Source organism: Oncorhynchus nerka, linkage group LG17 (genome assembly GCF_034236695.1).
Source record: "Oncorhynchus nerka isolate Pitt River linkage group LG17, Oner_Uvic_2.0, whole genome shotgun sequence".
NCBI lineage: Eukaryota > Metazoa > Chordata > Actinopteri > Salmoniformes > Salmonidae > Oncorhynchus > Oncorhynchus nerka.
Window position 1 is genome coordinate 39670197 of NC_088412.1, and position 12026 is coordinate 39682222.

Genomic DNA, 12026 nt, shown 5'->3' on the forward strand with positions numbered 1-12026 from the left:
TTGACCCAAGTAAAACAATTTAAAGGCAATGCTACCAAATACTAATTGAGTGTATGTAAACTTCTGACCCACTGAGAAAGTGAAAATAATATAAAATGGTGATCCTTTACTGACCTAAGACAGGGGATTTTTACTAGGATTAAAGGTTAGGAATTGTGAAAAACTGAGTTTAAATGTATTTGGCTAAGGTGTATGTATGTAAACTTCTGACTTCAACTGTAACATAAGCCTTTTTCCAATATGGCCACCAAACAACTGTTTGAATCCCGAGTGGCGCAGCGGTCTAAGGCACTGCATCCCAGTGCTAAAGGCATCATTACAGAACCTGGTTCGATCCCGGGCTGTATCACAACCGGCTGTGATCGGGAGTCCCATAGGTGCGGCGTACAATTGGCCCAGCTGTCCTGGTTAGGGTTGCGCCAGCGTAGGCTGTCATTGTAAATAAGAATTTATTCTTAAATGACTTGCCTAGTGTAATAAAAGTAAAATAAAAAATAAATAAAAACTTAGGGTCTTAGATAAATTTCGCATTACCATACCTGTATGAAATATAATTTTTGTATACCCAATATCTTAATATCTTCATAGTGATGTAGAATACACAACCAAATGAGCCAGCTGTGCAGATATAAAGATTAGTCACAGAATTGTAAGAATTTGCCCAAAAAGCTTTCTGAATCACTGATTTCTGCAGGTGGCAATCAAATAATTGCAATATTTAATCTCCAAACAAGTCAAATGGATATGTACAAGTGAATAGTCATGGATGTGAGCTGACTAAATTATATTCGTTATCCTATTAACGGTTTCTGGTTGATCAGCTCAGATAAGATCTCTTTGTACAAAACCATCTAATACAAACAAACGCGGAGGCTTTGTTCCCCGGTGGGGAAAGTTAAAGAAAAGGAGATAAGTCACTGAAATGTAAATGTTAAATGAGATAAGGAGGAGGGGTGGACAAGAAGCAGAAGGAGAGGAAGGGATCTTTATTGTAAAAGTGCCAGATCACTGTCACATCTCATCAACACTACAAAATATGGAAGTTTAAAAAAATACTTTCATCATATTGCTTTTCTCCTTCTCTTTCTTCTCTATAGCTAGAAGGCAGTCATGTTCAATATGTTGAGCAAGGGGGGAGGGGTGGTAATGTAAAGCTTTATGTGGTGCAGCCACAATCTGCTCATGGTGGGAAGTCTGTGGCTTAAGCACCAGCTATCTTTATAATAACGGTCTCATGTAAACAGGGGCTTGATTCAATCTAAAATCATAGAACAAAGACCTAGCTACTCCTAGGGTTGCACATTTTGGGGAATGTTCAGAGGTGGAGACTTTCCGTGGGAATTAACGGAAATATATAAGAATTAACGGAAATATATGCAAACTAATATTAATACCATTTAAATAGAGGTGTTTTTTGCATTGGCTATATTTATTTATGGAGACAGAAACATACACCTTTGCCTTATCATAAGTAGACAATTGCAAATGATTAAATCCTTCCAATAAAAATGTTTAGAAAACTACACTGCTCAAAAAAATAAAGGGAACACTAAAATAGATTCCTAGATCTGAATGTATGAAATATTCTTATGAAATACATTTTTCTTTACATAGTTGAATGTGCTGAAAACAAAATCAAACAAAAATTATCAATGGAAATCAAATTTGTATTTTTATATATATTTTTTGCCTTTATTTAACTAGGCAAATCAGTTAAGAACAACTTCTTATTTACAATGACGGCCTAGGAACAGTGGGTTAACTGCCTGTTCAGGGGCAGAATGACAGATTTGTACCTTGTCAGCTCGGGGGTTTGAACTTGCAACCTTCCGGTTACTAGTCCAACACTAGGCTACCCTGCCGCCCTTGCATGACCGCGAACAATGTTCTTCAAAAGGCGAGGCAGCACTGGCCTTCTATAGGGCCCCTGAAAACCGTGCCCCCCTACACAATCAATGGACATGAAAGACCCTGAGTGTACACAGTGATTGCAAAGGCAATATCGGCAGGAATATGGGGATAGGTTTGTGGGAGGAAGCAGAAAGCACACCAAACCTCGGAGCTAACCTTGCATGTTTGGAAACACTAACGTTGAATTTATGTTTTGAAAATCTTGCTCTCTCTCAGGTCTCGGAAAAAACACAACCACAACATACAGTCAAACTTTACCCATACACACCTCTAACACCCAGTCCAGTTGTAAAAGTGTTAACAAGTGAGCCTAACCATGTCTAAGATTCTCTACTTCACTTTGTCTGTCTTCAACATCTCATCCGCACAGATAGGCAGAGGTGTAATGTGTGTGTGTGTGTGTGTTTGTAGGGGAGTAATCAACAACTTGTTGTGTTTGTTAATTAAGGTTGAGGCATTCCAAATGGGTTAAAGTTGAATCCCCAGACTACAGGCAGACATCACGCCTCCCGCTGTCAGTGTGTCGGCACGGTAACAAGCTGCAATCAGTGGGTCATCCTTACAGAGAACAGACAATATATTAATTCTCAGTAATAAATACTGGTAGAAATTAAGGACAGGTTAGTAGACAGGACTCTTTTAGCAATTACATTTACTTATCATACTTAAGTATCAAAAGTAAAAGCATACATCATTTCAAATTCCTTATATTAAGCAAACCATATGGCCGATTTTCTTCATTTACTGATAGCCAGGGGGACACTCCAATACTCAGACATAATGTACTAACCGAGCATGTGTGTTTAGTGAGACCACCAGATCAGAAGCAGTAGGATGACCAGGCATGTTCTCCTGATAAGTGCGTGAATTGGACCATTCCTGTCCTGCTAAGCATTCAAAATGTAACAAGTAGTTTTTGGGTGTCAGGGAAAATGTACGGAGTAAAACATAATTTTCTTTCGGAATGGAAGAAGTAAAAGTAGTCAAAAATATAAATTGTGAAATAAAGTACAGATACCCCCAAAAACTACTTAAGTAGTACTTTAAAGTATTTTTACTTGAGTAGTTTACATCACTGATCTTTATCAATCAATCCAACTTTATTATAAAGCGGAGACATTACTAGGGGGATTTTACGAAAGGTAAAAAAGCGTCACTGGTCGCATTGGTTATTGTTTGTGTAATTTTTATGAAAAGGAGACTAAATCCGCTGGGCCAATTGTGCGCCGCCCTATGGGACTCCCAATCACGGCCAGTTGTGATACAGCCTGGAATTGAAACAGTGACGCTTCTAGCACTGAGTGCCTTAGAACGCTGTGCCACTCGGGAGCTGTTCTATTGTGCGTGCAATGATGTACAACAGTGTTGGTTGTTTAGCTTAAAGTAATGTCTTTGTTGTTGTAATGTCGCAAACCGACGTGGCAGTTTCACCCCAACGGATTCCAACTTCAGGAAAGGCATTGCCAATTGTGTATGTGTTGGGGGGTTCTGCATGTCATTAAAATTGTGAAATACTTCTAGTTCTGTGGACACGTCAACAACTGGACATCAATGGCAGATTTCCAAACTTGAAGCTGAAGTTTATCATGTGTGATGGGTATGAAACTGAGGCTTGGAGGGAATAGAAGCCAGACCTGTTGGCTGGTGCTAGGCAGACCAGGCCTGCTATTAAAATATGGGCTGCTCTCAGACTTGATATACTGTACATGCTGGTTTCTGACTTGATATAGTGTGTGGGTGTGAATTCTTGTTCGCCATGCATCCATCAGTCTGTCTGACAAGTCGACAGAGCCGTGAAGCTAACACTTGTTCGCCATGCATCCATCAGTCTGTCTGACAAGTCGAAAGAGCCGCGAGGCTAACATTTGCTGGACTTTATGGCTCCGTAAAGGGATAGTTCACTACAGAATCAAAGTTCTTTCAGACTTTTTAGGATCTCAAACGTCGAGATGAGTTACACATCTGTTGTGTATATCCAGCTATAATCCTCAATCCCAAATAAATGGGAAATATAGGCACCATTTAAAAATGTTAGATTTTTTCCCCCCTATATTTAACTTCTTATGGCTTGGGGGCAGTATTTCGACGTCTGGATGAGAAGCGTGCCCAAAGTAATGCATATGCATATAATTGGTAGATTTGGATAGAAAACTCTCTAAAGTTTCCAAAACGGTTATAATAATGTATGTGAGTATAACAGAACTGATATGGCAGGCGAAAACCTGAGGAAAATTCATCCAGGATGTGGGATTTTTTTGATGTGGGTATTTTCAATTGAATGCCTATAAAGTATCTAATGGGTTTGGACCCAGATTGCTGTTCCTATGGCTTCCACAAGATGTCGACAGTCTTTAGACATTGTTTCAGGCTTGTTTTCTGAAAAATGAAGAATGAGACCTTTCTCTTAGTGGACTGTAGAATCATGCAGTGCTGGTTTGCGAGCATGACCGCGCCCTTCGTTCTTTTTCCTTTCTATTGAATACGCTATTGTCCGGTTGAAATATTATCGATTATTTAAACAATTGACAACCTGAGGATTAATTATAAACATTGTTTGACTTGTTTCTACGAACTTTACCGGTACTATTAGGATGTATTCGTCTGCATGTTTTGACTGCCTTTGAGCCAGTGGATTACTGAACAAAACGTGCCAACAAAATGGAGCTTTTGGGATATAAGGAGGGACTTTAATCGAACAAAACCAGCATTTATTGTGTAGCTGGGACTCTTGTGACTGCAACCATATGAAGATCTTCAAAGGTAAGTGATTCATTTTAATCGCTATTTCTGACTTTTGTAATTCCTTTACTGTCCGCCGTAAAGCCTTTTTGAAATCTGACAAAGCGGCTGGATTAACAAGAAGTTAATCTTTAAGCCGATGTATAACACTTGTATTTCTGATTAATGTTTATTATGACTTTCTGTATTTTGAATTTGGCGCTCTGCAATTTCACTGGATGTTGTAGAGGTGGGTTGCTAGCGGAACGCCTGCGCCAGAAAGGTTAACCAGGTAGGCCAGTTGAGAACAAGTTCTCATTTACAACTGCGACCTGGCCAAGATAAAGCAAAGCAGTGTGACAAAAACAACAACACAGAGTTACACATGGGATAAGCAAATGTACAGTCAATAACACAATAGAAAAATCTATGTATAGTGTGTGCAAATGTAGTAAGATTAGGGAGGCAAGGCAAAAATAGGCCATAGTGGCGAAATAATTACAATTTGGTATTAACACTGGAGTGATAGATGTGCAGATGATGATGTGCAAGTAGAGATACTGGGGTGCAAAAGAGCAACAACAAAAAATAACAATATGGGGATGAGGTAGTTGGGTGTGCTATTTACAGATGGGCTGTGTACAGGTAAGCTGCTCTGACAGCTGATGCTTAACGTTAGTGAGGGAGATAAGTCTCCAGCTTCAGTGATTTTTGCAAATTGTTCCAGTCATTGGCAGCAGAGAACTGGAAGTAAAGGTGGCCAAAGGAGGTGTTGGCTTTGGGGATGACCAGTGGAGGGTGTGCTATGGGTGTGCTATGGGTGGGACCAGTGAGCTGAGATAAGGCAGGGCTTTACCTAGGAAAGACTTACAGATGTCCTGGAGCCAGTGAGTTTGGCGATGAATACGTAGCGAGGGCCAACCAAAGAGAGCATACAGGTCGCAGTGGTGGGAAATTATGACATAAGATATACAGCCTCATCCACACAACAGATGGCATGGGTCATGCCATGAACTTATCTCAAACATTTCACCCCTTTCAGGGCCTCAATAAACATTCATTTTGGCGTGAACTGTTCCTTTAAATCAGGAATCTGACTGACTACAGGCCAAATGTCATAATGGAGCATGAAGGTTTACTTTAACTATACTGTAGGTCTATCTGTGGAACAATCCAGTGCTCATGACCGCGGCCACGACCAGGGCTAGACCAGTCAGTATTATTTCAGAGCAGCGGTGTGGTGGGCGGAATGTTCCACAGGGTTCCGGAGTGTGTTTGGCCTGAAACTCCCCAGCAGCAGCAGCAGTAGAGCAGTAGGCCCCAGGTGGGATTTATGAAGTGTTGAGAATGTTTTGCTCTCAAACCCCGATGCAGGCCTGGCCATCTGGGAGCAGTCTACACCTCGCTGGTGCCTCCATGGTGCCTTGCCCTCCATCACTCCCTCCATCCACCCAAAAAACACTCAGTGTATCTAATGTACAGGGAGGGAGACGGGATGTTAATGAGTTGAAGACCATGCCCTCTTTTCACGAGCCACAAGGCCCCCCACAAACACAATAACAATCTCCAGCTGGCCCAGGCAGGCTGTCACATTCCTTCCCCAGAACACCCAGCCCATCTCTACCCAATAGAGACTGGACTGTTACATTCGGTACTTCTGTCAAATATGTCTAAAGAGATTGAGTGGATCAAGTCTATCAGCACAGCCCATTTATAGCGCGAAGAGCAAAGCCTGATCCACTTACTCATTCATTGCCAGAGCTGTCTGGGCTGCATTTGCTCCCCAGTCCCCATGCATGCTGCACAGAATTGACACACTTGAATAATGCAACACGGCATGTAGAAATGTAGAAACTGTTCATTACTGTTTTCACAAAACAATGTCCTTACAGGCCAGAACACATTACAATGCAAGAAGATCCCGGTAGTTAATTGTAGGCCAACTTTCCTTCTCTTTAAAGTTTCCAATAAAATAAGTCCTAAATGGAAGTGATTATTTGTCATCTGTAGCCCCTTGAAATCAGCTAAAACAAGCTCAATAAAAATCAATGCATGCACATACTGCTATTGAATAATATGCACTGACCTGTAATGTAAAGTATTGTGAATAGACAGACCTAGGCTACCTTTTGATTTACTCAGTTTATCAATAGAGACTTACCATTCAAATAAATGATTAGCATTATGCTGTTTTGCAATTAGATTGGTAAAACTAAAAGTAATATTTATTGTATAATTGATTAAATTAATGCATACATGGCTGCCTCAATAATTGACATAAACATTTTCAATTGGAATGAAAGAGCAGTAGCTGAGTTTTTTTGTCTGGATCAAGTGCCATTCTGTGACTTTGGTTAATGCGCCTTCTTTTTTTGTGTGGTATCGTTTTGGTATTGAATAGTGCGATACTAAACCTGGTGTAGGTATCCAAGTCAAAATTCTGGTATCGTGACAACACTAGTTGTAGGGATATAGGCAAGTGTCATAGATTCTCCAGGCGACCTGCTTGTCGTCTCTGACTGGTAACATTGATCTGTATGATGAAAGCATCTACCTTTAACCCGGTTTGCGCTCTGTAGTCTGGACACACGCTGAGCTTCAGCAGGCACGGACACACACACACAGAGACAGACACAGACACTTTGACGATACCAGTATCACAATATTATTTCCATGCCAAAAAATGTAAACGCGAAGCATACCAAACTCTTTGGTCCTTCAAAAACCTGCTGCTTGTAAAATAAACACGTGAGTCTGGATGACAACATAATGTTTGTTTCCAACATTAGGGATGTTTTCCCCCCAAAACGTTATACACTTTGTGTTTTGTTTCCTTGCCATGATACTAACAAGTATCATAATACTGGTATAGTCCTGGCCCTAACACATGCACACAGACAGACGGACACAAACACACACACAGATGCGAGCACACACAGAAGCACACATGCTAGCACGCTCACAAACACACAAACACATAGCTTTCCACAAGTTTCGTAAGGTGAACTCTCCATGGCAGGAGCCTCTCTGATTGGTCGGCCTAGGGTTCTGGTTTCTGATCTTGTCTTAGACTATGACGCACAACAGTCAAACATCAACTCCGAGGTGTGTCCACACCAAATGTGCCAGATTGGTGTCAGCAGTGGGATATAGCCATAGCCCCACAACCAAACAATCCGGAGTGCACTAGCACAGTCATGTTAAAAGGCATACAGAAAAGGGCTCGAACAAAGGACCAGGTCGAGTATTCATAAAGAGTGCTGATCTTGGATCAGTTTAACCTTTAAGAGATCATAATGAATAGGATTATATGGAAAAGGAGGACCTGATCCTCCATCAGCATTCCTACTAAGAGATGCTTTTTGAACATGGGCCCTGTTCAGTTGGATCAGTCACTTCGATCTCGGACAGTCTAGCTCCCTCCTCCACTTTGAATCTCTCTCCCAGAAACCCTCACGCCACCTGGCGGGTCAAGGAGGATTAGCCAATCAAAGGGTCAGAGGTACAGGGAGCTTCCAGTGGATTAACGCCACAGCCAGACAACACACAAGAGGCAGTGTATGGACTGGTTTACTCAGGCTACTCATGTTGGGAAATAAGTTAGTCGACCGCGTTTTGAGAAACTCCTTGACTCAAGAGCACCTTAAGAGCACCCTAACTCTATACCATAAACCTTGAGATAACCTTATCCCTACTCCTCAAATTCCATGTGCAGATACGAATATAAAAGAGCTGAAGCTCTGAGCTATCCAACCAGGCCCTATTCCTACTACTTCTGTTGTTTCACCCACTGCATCATAAGGCGGCGAGAAAGGGCCAAGTGGGAAGGAACCAGAGAACTCACCTGTGGATTGTTCTGATCACCGCGCTCTGCTGGGTCTTACTGTTCTTCTTTACAGCCCTTTCCTCGTGGTGAGCTATTATTGGCCGATGATGCAACCCAGGCTCCCTTATTAGTCCATCTCAGCCCCTAATGCAGAGCGCTCCTCTTAAGTTCCCCAAACCATTCAGGCCTGCCGCTGTGCTGTTTAATGTAAGTGACTGTCCCCCAAGCATGCAGCTTTCTGGTTTTGACTGCCTCCCAGGCGTGCCGTTTTCCTGGGTCTGAAGATGTGATGCTGCCACCCAGGCAAACTGTTTCAGGCTCTTTCCGTGTTGGTTTTTGGCAGCAACCCACTAGATCGGCAAGCCCTGGGTCTCAAAGCCTCTGAGACGTGCACCACCGCTCTGTCCTTGTCTACCTCCCAGAAAAGGTGCTTTCCAGTGGATCAGTCTGCCTGCACCTGTAAGACACACACAGATTAGTAGTGTTTGACATAAACACAAAGAAGCCGATTGAGTACGAAACACCTTCAAACTCACAGGGCAGACTATCAGCGGACTTGTTTCCGGAACACAGATTAAGCCTAGCATTTATCATCCAATCCCTGTCTGCTCTAGCAGCCGCTAATACCTGTATGACTGGTTTGAAATCCGATAAATGAATAGTTCTTGCTCAAAAGAACACACACATATTCACTCACACACTGGCCTATACGACAAATACAGTTGAAGTCGGAAGTTTACATACCTTAAGGGAACATTTTGACATTTGCTGTATGGTTAGTGAGAAAGTCCATATTGCAAATGTACAGTCCCTTACTAGACGTCCGAAAACGTTTGTAAAATTTGCGGTCGGCGTCGGGCCGTGCGGTAGGGCCGGACCTACCGGGAAGTCATCAAACGAACTTTCTCGGACATTCGGTTTCCGTTTTATAAAATAATCAAATTTTGGTCATTTTTCCGCTGTCCCGGAAAATCCCACAAGAGGGCATAAGCAATCATATTGCAATTGTACAAAACATCACGAATCACGATGGGGCCTTATCTCCAAAACGGAAAATATTTCAAAGCCGAAACTTGGTGAGCGTAGGTTTGGCATAATGGGCAGTTGGCCCCGAACAAGATGGCGTCTAGGCCTCAACGGTTTTTGAGTTATGGCCATTTCTCTGGGATTAAAGGTCCAAAATGAAAATAGAGAAATTATTTTTCCACTTCATGTCAAAGTCAAGGAGACTCCGGTGTCAATAAAAAAAGAACCAGCCATTTATCTATCGTCATTTAAGAGAAATCGTACAATGACAAATTGGTGATGTTCAAAGATAGGTGTTGTTGTTTTTCAACAGTTACAGATCCAGTTGCAGGGTGTTCATACGAATCTTTTTAAAGTGTGCTGCGGAGCTCTGCGAGATTTCTGTGATTTTCTATGATTTTCTGAAATAACACACACTCACTAAACCCTCCGTAAATAACTCAGTTCTTAACGTAAAGACTTAAAACTCAGGATTCTGTAAAGGCATACCCCAATCGGGATATTAGTTTATTTATAGCTTCCTGTGCCAACCGGAAGTGCCTTAAATGGTGTCATAGTGGCAGTTTCCAAGGGATAAAAAGGTCAGATCTTTACAAAACTTCATGTGTGATTAGGCAACCCCCATAAACTGTAAGTCAGTCATTTCTCCCAACAGATGTCAAAGAAAAGCTCTCTCTCACACACACACACACACAGACACACACACACAGCAAGGATGGAGTGACAAAGTGCGGTGCTTAAAGACACAAAGAGCCTGCAATGGCATTTCCATATTCTCTAGGCCGTGCCGAGTTCAACGAGATGCCCCGCTTGACCGGCAACCCCCATGAACTGTAAATCAGTCATTTTTCCCATAAAATTTCAAAGGAAAACTAAATCTCACACACACACAGCTTGGAAGGAGGGACGTATTGGGGTGCGTAGAGAAAGACAGTGCCTGCAATAGTTAGCTTTGTTCGAGCTAAAAAAGAACCGTCCGACCTAGAGTTCCGAAACTTTAGAAACCTGTTCTAGACCTCAGGTCGATAGTGCGTGGTGAGTTAGGTGGCTCTAGAAGCTTCTCAGACCGAGAAACTGACTTCAATTCATTTTGACCATTACGAAAATGACGACATTTAGAAAAGTCTCAGAGACACAAGACTAGGTGCATTGAAACTGGCTCGGCCCATAGAGACGGACCCCAACGTTTCTATCCGATAGCTCATTCAAGGACCCCATAGCAAGGCATGGAAAAAAGTGGATTTTCAGCACCAATTAGGGTTTTACTCGGGCACCAAAGGACCTATCGAGACGAAATTCGGGATTCGGGGTCGCCTCACATAGGCCTACACATAATGTCCGAACTGGACCCGCAGCTAGAACGTAACTATGTGTTTTACGTTTTTATTATGTTTTAAACTGAAGGCCCTGTGAATTATGGGCCTGCTCTGACATATGTGATAGTTGGCTTCTAAATGAGTTGGAAAAAGTGGGTTTGGTGTCAATTGGTATCAGTTTGGTGTCAGAATGACATCTAATTGACTGATGGAAACTGACTTGCTAGTTGACTTTTGTACATTTGCAATATGTTTAAACGGAGAGGGACCATCACCAAAATGGCATTCTGAAATCAACACAAAAAATGGCATCACCATAGTCTCCAGACTGTGCCGAGTTCAACGAGACACCCCGCTTGACCGTAGCTCGCTCTGAGTGCAGCGACCATTAGAATAGTAGGCCCAAAATGAAGCCTGCCCCACAACGTCATTTGCTTTTGGGTGACAGTGAGAGAACCGTTAGGGTGAGAAGCACAATTCGACCTCAGGTACGTTCCTAAGGTCCTCCCGATCCGTGCAAGCCTAACCTTGACCGTGTGGCATTAACCCTTAATAGTTCAAAGAAGGTGTTTACTTCAAAGAGTTCGCATTGACTTCTCTCCCCATAGGAATACATTGCCTGCACCCCTAAATTCAACCTGAAGCCTATATGGGTTATGAATGCCGTATGAACCGGTCTTCGGTAACAGTCCATCAGGCCACTATGAGGTCTACCTGTGTTGATTCTAAGCTTCCTGGACCAACCGGAAGTGGTTAAAATCGCCCTAAAAGTGTATATCCATACCCTGCCTGCAGTTTGATAGACATAGTGCATTCAACCCTGTGTAAATCAGTCGTAAAGACTTAAAACTCAGGATTCTGTAAAAGCATACCCCAATGAGGATATGTGTTGACTTATAGCTTCCTGTGCCAACCGGAAGTGCCATAATTGGTGTCTCGGGCTGTTTCGAAGGGTTAAAAAAGTCTGATCTTTCCAAAACGTCAAAATCAGTCATTTTTCCCATAAAATTTCAAAGGAAAACTAAATCACACACACACAGCTTGGAAGTAGGGACACATTGGGGTGCGTAGAGATATACACTGCCTGCATCAGTTAACCTTGTTGGAACTTTTAAAGAACCGTCAGACCTAGAGTTCCGAAACTTTAGAATCCTGTTCTAGACCTCAGGTCGATAGTGCGTGGTGAGTTACGTCGCTCTAGAAGGTTCTCGGACCGAGAAACAGCCTCG

General features: G+C 42.3%; 1 long non-coding RNA gene across 1 annotated transcript in view; it reads right to left on the bottom strand.

The window, feature by feature from the left end:
* The window catches only part of LOC135561434 (uncharacterized), an 80491-nt gene that overhangs the window by 15939 nt on the left and 52526 nt on the right, over positions 1-12026 (bottom strand). The window contains exon 2 of the long non-coding RNA XR_010459448.1: positions 8474-8912. This is a non-coding gene — a long non-coding RNA (uncharacterized LOC135561434). The remainder of the gene's footprint in view (positions 1-8473; positions 8913-12026) is intronic.